The sequence below is a fragment of the Epinephelus lanceolatus genome, chromosome 10 (assembly GCF_041903045.1).
Source record: "Epinephelus lanceolatus isolate andai-2023 chromosome 10, ASM4190304v1, whole genome shotgun sequence".
NCBI classification, from domain to species: Eukaryota; Metazoa; Chordata; class Actinopteri; order Perciformes; family Serranidae; genus Epinephelus; species Epinephelus lanceolatus.
In genome coordinates this window covers 45,119,172-45,141,214 of record NC_135743.1, presented here as the reverse complement: position 1 = coordinate 45,141,214, position 22,043 = coordinate 45,119,172, and the positions used below count along the sequence as shown (strand labels likewise).

Below are 22,043 nucleotides of genomic sequence, written 5' to 3'. Positions count from 1 at the left end.
CACCCTGCCGACAGCGGAGCTTATATTCATGTGCCAATGGTGGCTTGGAAAACCGCCCCTAACTGTGTCACGCGGGCAGAAGGCAAGGCGGCCAGTTCTATTTCTCCCTCTCTGGGAGCCTGGGCTCAGAGCAGCAGCCCACCCCTCCCTCCCTCGCAGCTCCGCACATACACACTCCCGAGGCTCGGCTCTCTCTGCGGACAGAATGGTTTTATAGTAAGGGGAGGAGTAAAGGAAGGAGGGCAGGTTTTAGCGTGGATGGTTAGTGACGTCATTCGCCTCAAAAAAGAATCATTCGCCTCCAATGTAATGTATTGTAAATTCAAGTGTAGTAACCAGGTTTCAAGCTGTAGAGGGCACTCCATACCACATTTTTAAAATAAAATGTAGATTTTCAACAATTTGCACTAAACTGTTAAGATTTTGAGCAGGATCAGTCAGTAACACTACTATACAACCAGAAACAATGATTATCAGCTGAAAAAATGGTTTTAGGGTTTAGTTACTCTTTAAGTCCACGTTCATAATGAATTTAAGGACTAAGTGAAATGAATAAATAAAACAAGCTCAAGGTTATTTAATAGCACTATTAAACCCAATGTGATTTAAATATAGAACAACCAGGTTTATGTATTTATAAGCAAACAATCTTAAATATTAGGCCTAAATATTTTTTGAGTGTACATGATAAACTGATTCACTGAACAAGACCAGCTTACAGTTACTTTTGATGTGTTGTTAGATAGCTAACAAACAAACAAACTACAGCAGAGCTATTCAATTAGGCTACTATTTCAACTGGGCCGCATTTCAAAACCAGATCATGTCGACAGGCCACATTTTTAGCAGCAAGCAACCGATCCACTTTTTTTTTTTTTGCATACATATACAGTACAGGCCAAAAGTTTGGACACACCTTCTCATTCAATGCGTTTTCTTTATTTTCATGACTATTTACATTGTAGATTCTCACTGAAGGCATCAAAACTATGAATGAACACATGTGGAGTTATGTACTTAACAACAAAAGGTGAAATAACTGAAAACATGTTTTATATTCTAGTTTCTTCAAAATAGCCACCCTTTGCTCTGATTACTGCTTTGCACACTCTTGGCATTCTCTCCATGAGCTTCAAGAGGTAGTCACCTGAAATGGTTTTCCAACAGTCTTGAAGGAGTTCCCAGAGGTGTTTAGCACTTGTTGGCCCCTTTGCCTTCACTCTGCGGTCCAGCTCACCCCAAACCATCTGGATTGGGTTCAGGTCCGGTGACTGTGGAGGCCAGGTCATCTGCCGCAGCACTCCATCACTCTCCTTCTTGGTCAAATAGCCCTTACACAGCCTGGAGGTGTGTTTGGGGTCATTGTCCTGTTGAAAAATAAATGATCGTCCAACTAAACGCAAACTGGATGGGATGACATGTCGCTGCAGGATGCTGTGGTAGCCATGCTGGTTCAGTGTGCCTTCAATTTTGAATAAATCCCCAACAGTGTCACCAGCAAAACACCCCCACACCATCACACCTCCTCCTCCATGCTTCACAGTGGGAACCAGGCATGTGGAATCCATCTGTTCACCTTTTCTGCGTCTCACAAAGACACAGCGGTTGGAACCAAAGATCTCAAATTTGGACTCATCAGACCAAAGCACAGATTTCCACTGGTCTAATGTCCATTCCTTGTGTTTCTTGGCCCAAACAAATCTCTTCTGCTTGTTGCCTCTCCTTAGCAGTGGTTTGCTAGCAGCTATTTGACCATGAAGGCCTGATTGGCGCAGTCTCCTCTTAACAGTTGTTCTAGAGATGGGTCTGCTGCTAGAACTCTGTGTGGCATTCATCTGGTCTCTGATCTGAGCTGCTGTTAACTTGCCATTTCTGAGGCTGGTGACTCGGATGAACTTATCCTCAGAAGCAGAGGTGACTCTTGGTCTTCCTTTCCTGGGTCGGTCCTCATGTGTGCCAGTTTCGTTGTAGCGCTTGATGGTTTTTGCGACTCCACTTGGGGACACATTTAAAGTTTTTGCAATTTTCCGGACTGACTGACCTTCATTTCTTAAAGTAATGATGGCCACTGGTTTTTCTTTAGTTAGCTGATTGGTTCTTGCCATAATATGAATTTTAACAGGTGTCCAATAGGGCTGTCGGCTGTGTATTAACCTGACTTCTGCACAACACAACTGATGGTCCCAACCCCATTGATAAAGCAAGAAATTCCACTAATTAACCCTGATAAGGCACACCTGTGAAGTGGAAACCATTTCAGGTGACTACCTCTTGACGCTCATCGAGAGAATGCCAAGAGTGTGCAAAGCAGTAATCAGAGCAAAGGGTGGCTATTTTGAAGAAACTAGAATATAAAACATGTTTTCAGTTATTTCACCTTTTTTTGTTAAGTACATAACTCCACATGTGTTCATTCATAGTTTTGATGCCTTCAGTGAGAATCTACAATGTAAATAGTCATGAAAATAAAGAAAACGCATTGAATGAGAAGGTGTGTCCAAACTTTTGGCCTGTACTGTATATATTTATATATACAGGCATGGCCCTCCTCAACATGATGCAGAAACAGACTAAAAAGAGCTGTCAATGCACAGAAGCATAATAAGTGACATTAACAGTATCTAACAACACACACTATCTCTCTACCAGCATCTCCCTCTCCCCTCTCCTCCACACACACACATGCACACACCTCACCTCCTGATGCTTTCCCTATAGGTCAGTTACACAGGATATAGTTTTATGCAGTCCATGGCAGCAACAGTCATGTTTACAACAACAAAGTCACTATTTAAAACCCAATAATATCTCACTGGAATATAAATATTCCTCCTGACATCACAATACTGAGTGAAGAAAGTCACGTTATCTCAGCATGAAGACAAACATCAGTATCAGTCATTCATCCTGCTCTCTGTCCCTCCTCTACTGAGGACACTCACTGTCTGCAGGTTGGCTGCCTCAGGTACATGTTCAGATAAAGTGTTAACCTACATACAGACAGCTTTCATTTAGTTTGTCTTTAACACTTTGCTGTTAGCACCGCAAGCGTGATGTGCTTGTGTCGACCGCAATCATAAATCATATTAGCGGTGAATGAGAGACTGTGGACAGAGCAGATTTAAATATTCTACATGCTGATCACATGTATTGATAAAGTACTGGCTTGGCTGGCAGAGGTTTTATCACACTTACTCACAGTAACAAGCGTAGCTGTCGTTAACTAGAGTAATCTTGAAGTTATATTCCCTTCATCTGCACCGCGGCCCCACCGCTGCACAATGATGATACATGAAACCGAAACTTTAAAAAGTAACGCAGATAATGGCGGAGCTTACTGTTATTACGGTGTTGATTAAACTTGCCTTGGGTTGTTTAATACCGGGTCTTGGTACCGATCCCTGCCCGGGTGTTTGATGAAGTCTCCTGGTTGGCCGGTGATAGATTGGTGTCAAACTGTCGTTACAGCCCGTCCGAGCGGTTCATGCCAGGCTCGAATCAAACCCCCCACTGGTGATGTACACATCATCTCATTTGATGTTGCCCAATAAGAATCCAGACTGTCATTGCATTTTTTTTTCCTCAAAAGACGCAGGTGTCAAAGCCGTGTTGACAGGAAAGAGGCAGAGGAGAAAACCGCAAAATCACCTGGGGCAGTGCGGACGGGGCATCAAGGCCACTGTGGCCTTAGAGCAGATATTTTTTCAAGGGCACAGGGCCAAATGAGGAGGCCCTCGTGAAATTCCTGCTCTGGTTGATATGATAAAAGCAGGTCAGATAAATAAGATGGCCCAAGACCGTTAAGACATTTAAAAACTAATAAATGAACCTTAAAATTGATCCTGAAACACACGGGGAGCCAAGTTTGAGTTTGAGTTGAGTTTTGAAGTAATTGCAGGTTAGAGATGGTCTTTTTGGAAAGACCAGAGAGCAGGACATTACAATAATCTAAACGACAAGAGATAAAAGCATGCATCAGCACCTCCGTGTTAGCTTGAGAGAGAAATGGGCGGACTCTGGCTATATTCTTAAAGGGAAATTTCGGTTTATTTCAACCTGTCTCCTATCGTCCTAAATTTGTTTCAAGTGACTAGTGACATAAAAATAATAGTTAGCATGTTAGCCGTTAGCCTAGATACAGCCGGGCGCATAGTAGCGTCAGACCTGTTAAAACGTAAGTGAAAGGGCATACTTCAAGTGCAAAGTTAGTCCACTAAACAAGCTTTTTTTCCCCACAAAGGCCACCTCATATCGTTAGTATAAATGTCAGAGAACATAGAAAACGACATGTAAACGTGTTGTCTTACCTTACCGGTGTGGTGCCATGTTTGTTTACCATTTAGCTCTGCTTTCCAAAGCGCGGCCGAAATATATCTGGCGAGCTCTAAATAAAGCCCAGCTGGATACTACTCCAGGTGGAGGTGTCTCGTCCTTGGTCACATCCAGGCCTTGAAAATAAGGCTGCAACCGGTCCCATTCCTTGCAACAGAGGCATTCCTCTTCTGTGGGCATTGGGGCACAGCATTCACAGGTACACCACCAGTCTCCAGAGCTACGCAGCCTTGCAGCAGCCATTCCTCCTCTCTCGTCCTCTACCTGTTGCGCCTCTCTCTCTCTCCTCCTCCGTTCTTCAATTTCACGAAGCTCTTCGTCAGTGTATTCTGGCTCAAATAAATAAGGGCGGCCATCAAATTCTGCAAAATCAAATTCCTTCTCCACAAAGTTGAAGTCTGGCAAAAAGTCAGTCATTATTCTATAAATCTTTCATAAAATAAATGAATGAACTTTTCAGGCTACTGTCCGGTTCTGCCTTCCAGCTCTTGCTGCTTGTTCTCGCAAGATTTCAGGCACGGTATGAGATCGCTGCTTGTTCTCGCGATATTTCGGCCGTGTTTTGGAAAGCTGAGCTAAATGGTAAACAAACATGGCACCACACTGGTAAGGTAAGACAACACGTTTACATGTCGTTTTCTATATGTTCTCTGACATTTATCCTAACGATATGAGGCGGTCTTTGTGGAAAAAAAGCTTGTTTAGTGGACTAACTTTGCACTTGAAGTATGCCCTTTCACTTACGTTTTAACAGGTCTGATGCTACTATGCGCCCCGGCTGTATCTAGGCTAACGGCTAACATGCTAACTATTATTTTTATGTCACTAGTCACTTGAAACAAATTTAGGACGATAGGAGACAGGTTGAAATAAACCGAAATTTCCCTTTAAGATGATAAAAACCTATCTTTGTTATATTTTTTATGTGTGGGATAAAACTAAGCTCAGAGTCAAAAATGACACCCAGGTTCTTCACACATTGTGAAGGTTTAAAATCTTGTAGTTTTGGTAAAAGTTTCTCTCTCTTGCCTTCAGGACCAATAATTAAAACCTCTATTTTGTCCTGGTTGAGCTGTAGGAAATTCACTGCCATCCATGACTTGATATCTAAAATACAGTTTAAAAGGGTATCAGTCGGCCCTGTGTCATCAGGGGACACAACGATGTACAGCTGTGTATCAACTGCATAACTGTGGAAGCTGATGCCGTGCCTCCTGATGACGTCCCCAAGGGGAAGCATGTAGAGATTAAAAAGAATTGGACCTAAAATTGACCCTTGGGGCACCCCACACCTAATTTTATGTGTTCTGGAGGAACAAGTATCCATACTTACAAAGAAACATCGATCTGTGAGTTAAGAGCTGAACCAGTTAAAAACAGTACCAGAGAGGCCCACCAGGTTTCTGAGTCTGTTTAATAAAATGTGGTGATCTATTGTATCAAAGGCGGAGCTTAGATCCAGTAGTACCAAGACTGTGAGTTTTTGTGAATCTGCATTAAACCTGATATTTAAAATCTTTAAAAGGGCTGTCTCGGTACTGTGATTCATCCTAAAACCAGATTGATACTTCTCTAAAATATTGTTAATATTTAAAAAACCATTCACTTGGTTAAAAACCAGTTTTTCTAAAATCTTTCTAAAAAATGGTAAGTTGGATACAGGCCGGTAATTATTAATTACACTGCCATTTTGAAGGCAGCGGGGAAGACACCCGTCTGAAGAGAGTAATTTACTATATTTAAAATCGGTTCCTCAAAGAATCCATAAAATGTTTTTAAAAGTGATGTGGGAATCGGATCTAAAAGGCAGGTTGTTGGGTTTACCTGGGAGAAAACTCGACCAAGCGTCCTTGCATCAACCAGGGCAAAACTCTCCAGTGTTTCCTCGGATAAATGCAACTGTTCAGGTGTGTTAAAAATTATATTCTGTTGAGATAAAAGACTGGATCTGATGTCATCGATTTTACTTCTGAAGTGGTCTGCAAAGTCCTCACAGAGGGCGTCTATTGGCATCTTGGATAATTTATTAAAATGGGTGTTGGTAAAAAGATCGAAGGTGGAGAAAAGACATTTAGTGTTGTTTTATGATCTGTAATGAGTTTTGAAAAGTGGGATATTCGTGCCTGTTTGACTGTTTTATTGTAGGATTTGAGTTGATCATGTAATATTTCATAGTGAACTGTCAATTTGGTTTTTCTCCACATTAAGGTTGACTAGAAAACTGATAAAACAACGTTTCCAGTGAGTTCAGTTCTGTTTATTTATGTTAATAAAATACCTTTTATGTGATCAGGGAGTGATTTTTTTCTCATAAATAATGGCTGGAATCAATTCAGCACCCCAAAAAACCTACATAGACATCTCACAAGCTATTATTGGTAAAAGTTTATTTTCCCATTTTTTTTGCCCAGGTCCTCTGAGCACCCTGATTTTGATTGGCTCCCCAAAATTTTCCACAAGGGTTTGTGTTAGTAGACACCTAGATGAACATATTACTGAAGAAAGCTAGTGGTAAGCAATTTTTTCACAGATGGTCTATGCAATTTGCTAAAATTCCGTAACTATTACTTTCACTCAACAAAAACTTTCTCCGAAAAGGCAACAGATAACAACCAGCTATAAAACTGGAAAACATCTTTGATATGAAATTGAAACTAACTAACTAACGTTACCAAATAAATAAACTAATGAAAATAAAACTTTTGCATTAGGAGGAGGGATATTATGAGTTGCAGCTTGGCTATATGTTAATGTAAATGCCAGTTGCTTTAAGTACTGTTTTACCCTATTTTGCTTTTGAGTCTAAAGGCTACTTAAATGGACCTGCACTTGTATAATGCCTTTCTAGTCTTACAGCCACTTAAAGCAGTGTTTACACTACGAGTCACATTCACCCATTCACACACACGCTCATACACTGGTGGCCTATGCTACTGTAGAAGATGCCACCTGCTACTCAGTTTTTTACACACTCACACACTGATGGAACACCCACCAGGAGCACTTTGGGGTTCAGTGTCTTGCTCAAGGATACTTCAACATGTGGACTGGAGGAGCATGGACTCAAACCCGCTGTACCTCCTGAGCCACAGCCGCTTAGAAGCATTGGGTATAAGTACTTGGACTCTGGTTTGTTTTACCCTCATTCCGCTGACCAGCACATCGTGTGAATCCCCTAAATGAGTATTAGCATGCTGGATGTGTTTCCATTCACAGACCCTACAATGGTGGAGTAACACAACTCTTTCCATGGCTGTTGTTATGTTGACCAGGAGCCCTCAGACAGGTCTTTCAGCTCCGCTGTTCATTTGCACTAGCCATAGTGTGACTGATGCACTTTTGAGCTTGTTGTACAAGCCTTAGCACATGTTGCTAATGACGAAGGCCTACGGCTAAAAGTTTCTGGACAGAAATCACACCTGTGGTTCTGCTTTACATGCATCATTGTAATAAAAGTCAGATGCACCGGTGCAACCAATGAAAATATTTGGTTGCCCTTGATAGATGTTAGTCACATTTATGACCAAACTGGTTGCACTCTGCGAAATGCAGAGAATCAAAAGTGTCTATTTTACGAATGGAATCTATAGGTATAAAACCTACCCCGTTAAAGGGTTTTTTTGGGGGGAGTTTTTCCTTATCCGCTGCGACGGTCCTAAGGACAGGGGGATGTCGTATGCTGTAAAGCCCTGTGAGGCAAATTGTGATTTGTGATATTGGGCTTTATAAATAAAATTGAAATTGAATTGAATATGATATATTCAAAGTAAGAAAAAGACAAAATACATTTTATCGAGCTTTATTTTCACTGTGGGGTGAAAGCAGTGAGTTAGGGTGTTTGAACAGCTCAGCAAAATGAAGGTGAAGTTCTGCTTCCCACTGCCACCCAACTCTAAAACCATGTTGCCACATTGGTGGTGCTAATTGTTCATTTGTTAATGTTAGGGTGTGGTTTTCATACTCAGGGTCACATGTTCAAGTTTGTACTTAGGAGCTGCTACAGCAAAGCTGTATTTATTTTAAACTCTTGCTGTGTTTTTAAAGTATAGCAACACCATATTTGGTGTTTGAATTGCATTGTTACTCAGTGGCTCTTGTTTACCTTGAGGTTGTTTGATGCACGTGCTCACTAACAATAAGGACAACAAAGATGAAGACTTCATTCCAAAATAGATCTTGTAATGAACTTTCCTGCTGATTCATTAAAATGTTCAACTGAACTCAAGTCCTCTCCGGGACCAAACAGGTTGCTAAAGCTATCAAACAATCAATCAGTTTGTCACATGTAATCAAATAAGGTACAATTTCTTTACCTCTGGCGTCACTGGGGGCATGTGGTTGCTCCTACCTAACACGGGCAGCGACTCCACTGTTGCTGCCTCTTAATGGCTTGTAGCAGTGATCCAGTGTTAATTCCCCTTGTGGTGCAGGGTGAGCAAGAACAGGACAGCATTCCATTATTTCTACTGTCACACTAGTCTTTATTTACCATAAAGCACACTCTGCCTGCTTTTCTCATTCCACTGTTGTTTGTTCTGTCAGATCTGTATAAAAAAAAAGTGTCACCTGGTCAGATGATGCTGTCTGGTTTTCCAGGGCTTAGCCAAATTTTAATGAAACAAAGGACATTACATTACATACATCCCATTAGACACTGACATTAGCCGCAGCTCATGTTTAATTTCTCCAAATTGTGGCATTTAACATTAAGCTAGCTAGCTAGCTAACAAGCTAAGTAACTGAGAGATGAGTCTGAGTTATACAGAGAGCCAGCGTGTCTCCTGTTCAGATACTCCAGCAGCATAACTGGTGTGCTCCCATGCAAAGCAAGGTCAGCGTTGTAAATGTTACAGTTCACAATCTTTATTGGCTGAGTAAACAGTGAAAAGCTCTCACACTTTGGAGGTTTTTGGTCGTGAAGGTGTTGCCATTACAGTCAGTGGTGTCACTACTGTCATTGGGCAGTGACTCACATCGTAACCATGATGTCACCCAACTATTCTACTGAAACTGCTGGCAACTAATTTGATCATGATTGATTTTTATCGACTGCATGGATTTTTTCTTTTGTTTCAGTATTTCTTCTGTTTTAAATCACAATAATAGACACCCCCATTCATTCATCTTCTAACCGCTTCATCCTCTTGAGGGTCGCGGGGGGGCTGGAGCCTATCCCAGCTGACATCAGGTGAGAGGCAGGGTACACCCTGGACAGGTCGCCAGACTATCACAGGGCTGACACATAGAGACAGACAACCATTCACGCTCACATTCACACCTACGGACAATTTGGAGTTATCAATTAACCTAATCCCCAATCTGCATGTCTTTGGACTGTGGGAGGAAGCAGGAGTACCCAGAGAGAACCCACGCTGACATGGGGAGAACATGCAAACTCCGCACAGAAGGGCTCCCACACCCGGGATCGAACCAGGAACCCTCTTGCTGTGAGGTGACAGTGCTAACCACCATACCACCGTGCCGCCCCATAGACACCCACATTTTTTAAAAATTGATTTTCTCTGTATGCCTCTTTGTGTGTTAGCGTTGCAGGGATATAGTGCGTTTATAGTATACCACAGTATGAAAATTGCTGGTTATCATACCATGTACATTTACTTATCCACAGTATAAGGAAAAAAGGCAACTGGATGGAAAATCCGACCTGCACATGCACATTTCCTTTCCATCTCAACTGTCTGCCAGAAATTTATACATACTTCCTTTAAAAAGATTGTTTTAAGTTGTAATTATAATAAAGCATTTGCTCAACCAAAAACAAACAAACCTGTTTTCATTTACTGGTAATGATAATAGTAATTGTATAATATCATACACTGTGATACCTTGAATAAATATTTCCTGATATGGTTATTGTACTATAAAAATCTCATATTGTTACAGCCCGTGTGTGTGTCTGTGTGTGTCTGTGTCTGTGCCTGTGTCTGTCTGTGTGTCTGTGGCTGTGGCTGTGTGTGTGGCTGTGGCTGTGTCTGTCTGTCTCTTTCCTTGTGTGTGTGTCTATCTATGTGAGAGAGAGAAGGGGTAATAGATGTAATTATTACAGTGGTTGCAAAAAGCTTTGGATAGTTCGTTAAAACACCCCAACTCACTGTTTTCATCCCATAGTGAAAAAAAAAGGCTTGGCAAAATGTATTCATATAGGTTGTACCCTTCCCACCACCACCACCACCATTGGCAAGTTCTCCTAGGTTTTTCAAACTAAAAATGACACAACAAAAACTCACAATATGTTAAGAAAAGTAATATTTATTCATATTTATAATATTTCCTTATTAAACAGAGAAATACAACTGTATACCTTTTGAATTCTCGTTACTCTTGGTCATGGAATTGAGACTGACTTAATTGCCTTATTAACTCCTGTTTTATTTACACTGGAGAGAAACAAAAAAACTCAACCTAACTGTCTTGGTTACTTGTGTTACTCATCCAGTTAGTTATCAATCAATCAATCAATTTTATTTCTAAAGCCCAATATCACAAATCACAATTTGCCTCACAGGGCTTTACAGCATACGACATCCCTCTGTCCTTATGACCCTCGCAGCGGATAAGGAAAAACTCCCCAAAAAAACCCCTTTAACAGGGGAAAAAAATGGTAGAAACCTCAGGAAGGGCAACAGAGGAGGGATCCCTCTTCCAGGACGGACAGACGTGCAATAGATGTCGTACAGAACAGATCAGCATAATAAATTAACAGTAATCCGCATGACACAATGAGAGAGAGAGAGAGAGAGAGAGATGCAGGTAATGACAGTAGCTTACAACAACATTGTTGAAAGTAATAATATTATAGTTATAGTTCTGGCTACTGTGGTACAATATGTTGAAAGTATGTATTAATATCTGGCAGTATACATGTGTGATAATAGTCATGTGTATAATAACAGTAGAAGTATGACTAATGAGTAATGATGGCAGCAGCAGCAGGAGGCATCTGGCAGGACCATGGCAGCAGCACAGCCTCACAAGTCACGCTGTCCAGGCACCGCTGCGAAATGAGTTAATCTGAGAGACAGTGGAGCACAAAGGCTCCGGAGAAGAAGCCGAGTTAGTGACATCCAGAATGGCCGAGTTAGCAAGATGCAGTAATAGAATGAGTGAGAGAGAGAGAGAGAGAGAGAGAGAAGGTGCCCGGTGTATTATAGGGGGGTCCTCCGGCAGACTAGGCCTAAGTCAGCCTAACTAGGGGCTGGTCTAGTCTTAAATGTGGAGATGGTGTCTGCCTCCCGGACCGTAACAGGAAGATGATTCCACAGGAGAGGAGCCTGATAGCTGAAGGCTCTGGCTCCTGATCTACTTTTGGAGACTTTAGGGACCACGAGTAACCCTGCTTTCTCAGAGCGCAGTGTTCTGGTGGGATAATATGGCACTATGAGCTCTCTAAGATATGACCAACAATTACCGGCTCTGGTTTGGTCGAAATAGCTCATAACTCATTGAGTTAGTTAGATGGAGAAAACATGCTGTTTTCCCCCACGATATCTCTTGGTTGTTGCTGCCTAGCTGTTCACACTCCTGTGTACTGGATGAGTTATGAAAAAAACAAATATGCCTCTGTGACGCATATGAGGTGCTCATGCAGCCTGTGTGGCCCAGGCAATATTCCTCCACCACTGGGTGTCACGGTGTCTTTTAGCTCAGCTGTCGGTTCCATCAGTAGAGACCGGAGACTGACCTCTGGTGGTACGTGCTGTACACTACATAGAATGAGTTTAATAGAAAGAGGAGCGACTGTATTTTCAACGGTATAGAAAATTATGCCATCGGGATTACTTAATACCCTGGTATACCATAATACCGCCCAGGTCTAGTAAGGGTCCATGTTTACCCGTAGCAAAACTATATCAAAACATCAGTTTACGAACTGTCACATAACTTGTGCAGTATTATCCAAATCTCATTTATCCAGTCATATGCTCAGTGCTTCCCAAACGCATGTATTTTCACTAAAACCTTAGTGTTTAAACATGAACTCTAAGTGGAACTTATCAGTGCTTTCTTCAAAGCCACACTCCATTGACAAAAACAGTGGTTTTTACCTTGCTGAACATGAGAGCCGCTGGTCTGCTACTGCCTCGATCAGTAGTTTGTGTTGTTGTGTGACTTTGGTATTTTAAAGCAGGACTTTGTTAAAAGCTGACCCCTCTGCCTTTAGATTCTACCAGGCTTGCGAGAAAAAGTTTTCTTCACAAATTCAGCATAACAACGGGTTAGTCATTAATGAAGTAAAGTATTCCTTTAACATTCCATTTCTAAAGCAGAGAAATGTAACTTGTGACTCTGCATTTTGGCATCTTACATAATAGTCACTTATGATGCAGCATAGAGTCTTTTAAATCCATGAAAACTGATGAAACATAATGATGAACCATGCATTATTATAGATGCAACAATATGTACTTCACTTTACAATTATAACTTATGATACAGCATGGACTATTAGGTCATACTGTGACTCCTGACTACAGTAGATTGTTGAGGTGTGTATTGCTGAGTATCAGAGTATCAATTCGTTTTGTTTGATGTAGTTTAGTTTTAATTGTCTAAAAATGTTATTTTTGAGTTAAGTTTTAATTAGTTTCAGTATTAGTTCAAGTTTTTAATGATAATATGGGGGTCTTTGTTAGGGGTAAGAGTTAAGAAGAATAAGCATTACAATACAAACACAGCACTTGAAAAGGCAGTTGACTGATAGTCACGTAGACATCTCAGTCTCAATAAAGATTTGACCAAATCAGGAAAGACTAAAACTAAAGACATTTCCTCCTATATTTTAACTTTTCACTTAACTAAAATGTTTTTTCCCACCTAGTTATAGTTGTTTCATTTATTTTTTAGGATTATTTTTTGGGCGCTTTTGCCTTTCTTGATAGGACAGCTGTAGGGCAGTGGGTCATTATTGAACCACAGTCACTGCAGGACTCAGCCTAAAGACCCTTTCAGGGCCGACGTCACAATAATGTCAGTTTGTTAGCTGGAGGCAAAACACGACTCACCACCACAGGGCTGTAGGCTACATAGGAGTCTTAAAATGTCATCTTGTTGGGTTATTGGGAGCCAGAATAGTAGGAGTCATGGCTCGAAACTTAAATTTTAGCACATACCACCGGACACTGCCCATCAACAAAAACAAATGTCAACTGGTTAAATGAGATAAGATGAAAGGACTGGACGGAGGCGATGATCAAAAATGCTCACATGTGCAGCGCACACTTCATATCAGGTTAGGGAAAAAGTATTTCCTGTTGTAGGGATGAATAATGTTATGTGTATTAAGGGTTATCATGTCCACATAATCAGAAATTGGGGAGGTATTAAGAGGAATGTTGGATTTCTCCATAACGCTAACTTTTTTAGCACATTAGCTAACGTAGGCTTCCATAGCAAAACAAACTGGAGGAAACCATTGAAGTGTCATCCTCCTTTGAAAGATTGGCATATTAACCAACCACAAAGTCAGCCGTCCTACTTTCAGCAATCCTGTTAAATCATCCATCCACAGAGTGAGAGCATAGGGGTCGGCCAGTCTGGTCCCGTTGGTCAGTGTTTACTTATTCAAGTAACATTGGCGGTCCCGGAGAGTGAGTGACCTGACATGGTGCGTTTGTAAATTCAGTCTGACACTCTACACTAAAATGAGAGCCCTGTTGGTTAAAGAAGCGGAGCTTCATATTTTTATATGAATTAATGAGCAGTTAAGTTTATCACACATTCACTCCGCTTGGTGCTCTGCTGCTCCATCTCCACAGACAGAATGCAGTGCTATGGATAACTGAACGGTACATTCAGACAGTGCTCTGAATTTACGAACAGAACAGTTTACTCCAGAGTGCGCTCCAGCACTTGGATAAGTATTTCTGAATGCACCACTTGTATCATTTCCTACCATTGTCTACCACAAGCCAAAATAACTCACTAGCTAGCACTAGCTAATGTCTGTGGAGAATTGTTTTGCATCCAGCTAAGCCCCCGCCCACCAAACAGTCATACTGTTTTCTAACAGTAAAAGGGTCTATACAGGATGCACAGTCTACCAGGTAAGCTAGAGGCCACCCCCTAGTTTTAGTTTTCAGTATAGGTGGTCATATAAGCCCCATCAGTCAACTTCTAGGTTGTGACTAGTCAAGAGCATCCATGAGACACTTGAAATTATGATTTATTGTAAGTCACATTATAAGTCATAATGTGTCATAACTGTTGAAACAGTGCATCAGAAAATACTCTGTGTTTATGAGTGAAGTCATAAAGCATTATGAATGCATTGTAATTCACTGTCTCATTTAGGGTTAGGGTTGAAACGGAAATGTAGTGATGTAGAGGTGTAATGTGCCTCAGGATTAAACTACAGTGTACTGTTAGAGATTAAACTACCCAGAATTACATAGATATATGTAAAGCCTTTAACATTACAGTGACAACAGGTGTGCTCGCTCTTAGGCGCATGCACATGATCACACAAAATATGTTGCTTGAATTACACAGAACTTGTGTTTTTCATCAATATCATATTATTATTATTATTATTGGTCATATTAATTTTTTCTCTGCACTGTGTTCTCTATATTTCTTGTATTTTATTGGATTATTTTTCACTGACTGGTCAGTGTGCTTCCTATTGTCATTTATATTTTGTTGTATTTTGTCTGTATAATATCAGTTTATTTCCTTTGTCTACATTTTTCCCTTTTTTGTCAGTTTGTTTTCTCCTTAAGTTGAGTGGAGATCTGTATCAGCCTGTAGCTTCCTGACCTCTCTTGACCCATTTCTTATTTTTTCTTTTTTACTATTTGGATTTTATGCAGTTTTATGTGTGTGCAAATAAAAAAAAATAAATGAATACATTTTTAGGGGCTCTAATGCATGAACAGAGAGACAGTTTATTAGATTGGCGGCTTTTATTTTTATTATTAGCCTGTTCTTATTTTTTAAATATACTATGGCCTATATATTTAGATCTGGGGATATCAATGAAACATTCGGGGCCGAAGTCTTGGACACCCAAGCCTAACAACGCCCCTGTCTCAGACGAAAGGAATGAGAGAGGCAGAAGTTGTCACATTGGCATCTCAGCTTTTCCTGAACAGAGGCTTAGGGTTGCTGGCTGCTGTCCAGGGTTGCTGGCTGCATACACACACACACACACACACACACACACACACACACATATATATATATATATATATATATATAATATTCACACAAAAAAACATGCCATATTCAAATGAATTCTCTCTCAAGTTGTCATGAGAATTGTGTGCTGGGCTCATTAGAGTTGTAGGATCCTGAAATTAGGTCATGGGCAGTTAAGGTTGAGAAACTGTAACCCCCAGCTGAAACAGATGATAGAATTGATCCATATTCATTTTCTTATCTAAACAATCATCAAACACTACCAGCTCATAAACAGGAGCTTTGAAAAAATTAAATCACTATCAAATTCACTGCCACATGGAGTCATGGGATTGTGCAATGACAGTTTGTGCACCCATACAATCTACTTTGTATCATGATGACTGACAGGTTGACATCAGGTTGACTGATGCCGCTAACTAACTGACTTAATATCCCATAGCATTAGATTAATAAATAGATAGATAAAAAAAAATGTTGCAGTAAATCATATCATAGATTTGTTTGAAGAAAGTAGTGGCAAATAGCTCATTTGATTTTGAAGCTGACTTTTTATAGTGGCTAGCTTGTGCATTAATGGAATTTGTGTGTTTAGAATATTGGCAGGAGCATTGGCAGCAGCATTCCCACAGGCTTTAACCCTGTCTTATATTTTCTTTCTCTTTGCCTGTGTCATTCCTGCTTCGTTTTGTTTTTGTCTCTCTGGCACCGCCAAGTGAGAAGGGTATCTCTGAGTGTGAAGTGCTCCCTCCTCCACTCCTTGCTGAAAGCACCCTGCAGTAGCAGCATGGTAATTCTGCTCCTCTATCTTTCCTCTGCATCATGTTTACCTAGCAACAAGCATCACCCGCGGCTGGCCATCCCATTGGTCATTTGAAAACGCACCAGGGACCAATGGCAGGGCTGTTGCCATGGTACAGTGTATAGTTGTCGGGTGGAATTTTGCTGCAAGGCACGTGAGTCTCAGAGTCTGCTTGCCTCCTCGCACTGCCGTTGTAATCTCCGCTGTCTGGTCGTTAGTACAGCTGAACGTGATTTGGTGGAAGCTTGTCAGAAATTCTGTGAAAGAAATAATACTAATCAGTAATATAGGCACAGCAATGGGTTTCACAACTATCAACAGACAGAGAAAGAAAAGCGGCTAAGCAGACAACAGGGACTGATAGTCCACTGATAAGAAGCCGCTTTTCTGACAATACAATATGCTGTATCACTACCTAACATGTACTGGAGCAGGATTTGAGCTTATATCCAGGCTTAAAGCTATCAGAATGAGCTTTAATGTTTTCAGTCAAAGAAACCCCAAATCAATAAAGCTATGAAGAAATAAAAAAAAATAGGCTAACATGGCTCAGAATGAGTTTTAAATTGCTGTAAAAAATGTGATAAGAATTTGGACAATGATGATTTACGATGGGACAATTTCCAGCACAAAATAGCTTTATTATAGTATAGTAGCTATATGATAGTATATGATGATAGACATGAAGTGGTTATTCATTATATGCACTAATGTGCATTTATTTATTACTGCAAATTACAACTGTCCCAGGACACTATATTTACTGTCACTGGGAATGTTGTCCACATTTACATCTAAGTTTGTCATTAAAACTCTTTGAAAATGAATTTTACTAAATGATTCAAAATCATACCTGTTGTGATGTGAAACTGGTAACTCTTTTCAGTGAAATGAGATTTTAATACAGGGCACTGAGACATAATTTATATTATAAATATATTTAATAGGTACCAAAATATTAGTTAAGTGATTTCCACACTAGATACAAATGTTCCTTTATTCCTTTCACCATGGGGATTGTATTGTCATTCCTACATTTTTGTTTGAAAAAACTCAAACCCCCTCCAGAGAAACTACAAATCAGTTGTGTAGGATAGCCATTGCATACGTTTATACTATATGACCATCCTGTCATCCCAGCACACACACACACACACACACACACACACACACTTCACCTGTTGGTCATCTGTAATTGTGCAGCTAAGGTAATTGTGAGGTTTGCATGGCATGATGAGGGGAGAAATGTTTCTCCTCAGTGCAAACACATATAACACAATAGGCTATTGGAGAGCTGACTGAGAGTAGTTACGCTCTGTCTCCTTGTCTCTCTGTACTTCTGTGTGCCCAGCCACCTTCTGGCTTCCTGTTTGTTGTGTACCTGATGGCATGTCTGCCCATGCAGAAATCTAGTTGACATAAAATCAAACAGAGTGTGGTACCAGTGGTTCAAAATGGTATACACTTCCGGTCTCCTAAGTGGGCTTGATCATCTTTCCCTCGCATCCCCCCACCTTGTTTGTAAGTGTTGTAAACTTTGTGTGAATGGATGAAGGCAGATTCAAAACAATACGACACTATATACAATACAGATTTAATGTTTGTTCCTTTTTTTGCTGCTCGTTTTTATCTGCTAGCTTAATGTCTGATATCAACCGAGTGTAAGATTACGTCAGTTGTTGCCAGATCTCGCAAGAATGTGTTGCTAAAACAGAGAGATGTCTCGAACAAAGTTTATTTTCTCCTGTGTGTCTGAAAACATGCCATTTCAGAACCAGAATGTTTGCAAAAGGACTCCCGCACACTGTCTAACTTGCAATATATTTACGATGTTTCGGTACTAGACCTTCATCAGGCAAACAATTTTTTGGTCATGAAAAGCCATCTTAAGTAGGGAGTGGTCCTTTCTCCACAACCAATCCCATTCCCACGTACAAACAGAGGGACAAAATCATCATTGGGTCAATGAAACACACAATAAACAGAGACAGCAAAAAACAAAGCTCTCTCTGTGACATCAATCTAAAGTAACCTACATTTCTAAAAGGGAATACAGAATATAGTAAATCGATTATAAATAAATACATTTTACAGATTCCCTTTGTAAGTAGGCTGATAGGGGTATGTGTACATGATAAGTTAAAAACAGACATGTTTGATACAAAAAGAGACATTGTTCATCAAACTATGCATATAATAACAATAATTCAAGTTAATTTTACCCTATCAGAACTCCACACAATTACAATAAATGACAGTGGCAAAAAAGTCATACAAAATATACAAATTATGGCTGTGCCTAATTTCTAAAAAACATGGCATCTGAAAAAAGTTGTATCATCAAAAAAAAGAAAAAAAAAAGATTTTTTACACTAATCGCCAAGGGCTCAAAAAAATGCAATGCAAATGCATACATATATAAAAGGACAAAATCAGCAGGTCACACTATTAGATGAACCTGGTGATATGTGTACATATTCATACGTATCCAGAACTATCTGGAGCTGGATACAGAAGACCAGAATGTTTAAAAGGGTTGGAAAACTGGGTCTAATATTTACTTCAGTGACTGGGCCAAAGGAAACAGTACTGTACTCATGTTCACTTTCCCCATTTGAATGAATAGACTCCGGACCGCTGCTAGTCTCTTAAAGGGGCGGAGCAGTGGCAAAACTCGCATGACAGACACAGGAAAAGAATCTAAAGTGGGCTGTCTCAGTTTAACAGCTGCTTCTGTTTAGAGGCTTTCATGTGTCCTTTGAAGCACATATTTCAGGTTTATTGACTTTGTTTTCAAGGTATTCCCTGTGATTTATTGATGAAAAGTTATAACATGAACTTTTTAATTGTCTAATCTGAACATTTTAGTCATCAGATCAACAGTTTTAACCAAACTCAAAATGTTAAGGTAAACATAAAGTAGCAGGTCTTGCCATATGGTCATAAACTCTATACTTACAGGCTAATTCCCATTGTGTTAGTGCTAGTCCATATACAGTTAAGGTGCCCATGGTGCTGTAGCTTTGTGCACATGCTAAACTTTACTGAAGACCATCTTTTTCTCGAATCAACAAAACAGTCAGTTATGTAAAAAGGACTATGTTGCGTATGTACAAGGCAAAACACCTACACAAACTACAGAAAAGTCTCAAATGTAGCATTAGAAATACAATTCTACTGCAAGAAAAGAAATGACAAGTTAAATATTTTGTGAATGTTAATTGTGAAGCAAGTGGAGATGTAATGGGTTGCCTTTTTAATCCATTGGATGGGAGATGATTTTTGTTTATGTCCCCATTCATACTTCTCATGTGGTTTGAGGAAAACTCTCCATCCTGTCTCCTTGTTTGCTTAAACTGTCTTTTTCTCTGTGAAAAAATCATCTGCCTCCTGTGTTAACTGTAATTTCACTGAATTTATAGCACTCATTACTTTTTTCACTTTTAAGATTATTTATGATCTCCGCTGCTTCAGCTTGCGAAGTCCAACTTGTGGTGTGGATGGACAGACCTCCAGATTCAATGACTATGCTAGCTTTTGCATCATGTGCTGTCTCTAAACCTGTTAACACAGGGCCAAGTTCAGTTTCGTTTGAATAGTAGCTGAGCCTCTCGGGTAGTAATTGCATAGAAAGAGTCACTAAAAACGTGACACCACCTGTTGTCTTCCTATTCAACTGTGTGTGTGTGGCATGTACTTTTCCTTTGCAACATGCTTTACATCCAGGCTCCCACTTGGACCTGATCACTCTGAGCTGGGCATTAGGCATTTTTGAAGCAGACAACCTGTAGTGATTCATCTGCATATGATTACTGTTTATGTGTTCATGGCTGCTCTGTTGTATTGCTCTATAATATTAGTTCTTCCTTGTTTCTGACTTATGTAATTAATGCAAGCCCTATAACTATAGCATGTTATTGGGCCATGCTTTCTTATTTTAGCTGTGACTGGTCAGCTGTTTTTCAGTGTGTGGGAGTGTAGTGATATGAACCATAGGTTCTGGAGCCTGGAGCTTGAGTAGATTACCAAAGAAAGCTGCAGGAACTGGAGTCAAAGCCAGAATGTAGTAACTGAACTTTCAGGGTTGTCCTTCAGAATATAGCTGTTTTGCAAAATGCAACTATACTTTACAGCAGGGATACTCAACTTGTTTTGTCCAGGGGCCACTTTTACAAAATGACAGAAGGCCAGTGGCCAGTAGCAGCAGCCCTGCACGCGTCAGGTGTAGGCAGAGGTATTTCTTGAATTTGAGGACATTCAAGGCTTAGCCTGGATGTTGGGGGGTCTTGGAGATCCTCCCCTGTTTTATTCTTTTTATTTTGGTGCTTTTTGCACTCTGAATTTACATTAAAAGTACAAAAATCCCAGTGTTAATTTATTTTCATAGTGAATTAGAAAGTGGTTGGGGATGCCAGCACCCCATTGCGGGCCAGATTTGGCCCATGAGCCATAAGTTGAGTGTCACTACTTTACGTCAAATATTTCTAAATTACATTTATATAACAAATTGAACAAATGTGTAGTTATTGCAGCTTGTCATAATAGGGCTTTAAGTACAGTATTAGAGCATTATGGTACATAAACTGTCATTCAAAATGTTTTGCTGTTTCAGCCTGATATGCAAAAGTACAGTAGGCTATTATCAGGGGAGACCTTACCTTTGTACAGGAGGTAATTACAGTAAGCAAGCTTCGGTGGACTTTTTCACCATCATTTTTTTTAAATTACAAATTAGTGACTGATTAATCTGCACAGGTAAAAGATAAAAATCACATTAAAAAGAAAAAGAGGAAGTGACACACATTTCTCAGTGCAGTGCGAGTTGTATTTAAGGGTATATTTTCCTTTAAGGAGCCGTCAGCTGGTTTATGACACCGTTGTGTGCTGAGCTGTTCCCAGGCAGCATTGTGCCTGATTTAGCCGGAATGCTCGGATAGCAACAGTAACAACTTTTAGCTTTGGATGGTTTGTGTGGAGAAGTCCCACATCTCAGCTGTAGAGAGTCACTCAGTGACCATGTGCCTCACTCTCTCCCCCGCTCCCCGGCTGGATCCCCGCCTCCACCCCCTCGGTCTCCCCTCCCTCTTTCCATTTCTACCTGACATCTTCAAACTATTTCCGCGTCATTCCTGCCTCGCGCCGTTTGAAGAGGCACAGGGAAACTAAGCCGACCGCCCCTCCCACAGACCCGGCCACTACCCAATTGCAACCAAGGATGGGACTTTATGTAGCCAATTGCATTGCAGCTGCCATCGCGTCGGGTAGCAACAGAGCCCATAGAGGGTGCGTGCTGTGTGAGGGTAGAGACAGCGTCTACCCGAGTACAGAGAAGTTCAAACATTTTCAAAGACTGAATGAACAAAATGAGCCTTTGTGTGCAACATAGCAGTAATAATAAAACATATTTGTCTGCTCATTATTAGTGTAGCTCTGTTATATTTGCCTGAGTCACATAAAAGGTTTTATAAACTGCTATAATCAACGTTGGTGTTATCTTAAACTGCGTCCACTGAAAACTTTGTTGACCAACGATTGTTGCAGTTAAAGGGCAGGCTGTGCAAAGAGACATACATTTGTCACAGATGAGGGAAACACAGTTCACATTATCAATATAGGCCTCCCCTCGTCCCTTTCTCCATTCCTCTCCCTCTACCCCGGTTCTCCATAACACTGCACAATGTGCTGGGTGGAAGCAAACCACCTTTTTCACGTCTTAAACTGTATTTAATTTTCAATTAAGGTTACTTTTGGT

The 22,043-nt window shown here is 40.4% G+C and overlaps 1 protein-coding gene across 2 annotated transcripts in view; it reads left to right on the top strand.

The window, feature by feature from the left end:
- The window catches only part of dyrk1b (dual-specificity tyrosine-(Y)-phosphorylation regulated kinase 1B), a 161,830-nt gene that overhangs the window by 63,985 nt on the left and 75,802 nt on the right, over positions 1-22,043 (top strand). The gene's annotated exons all lie outside the window — the stretch shown is intronic.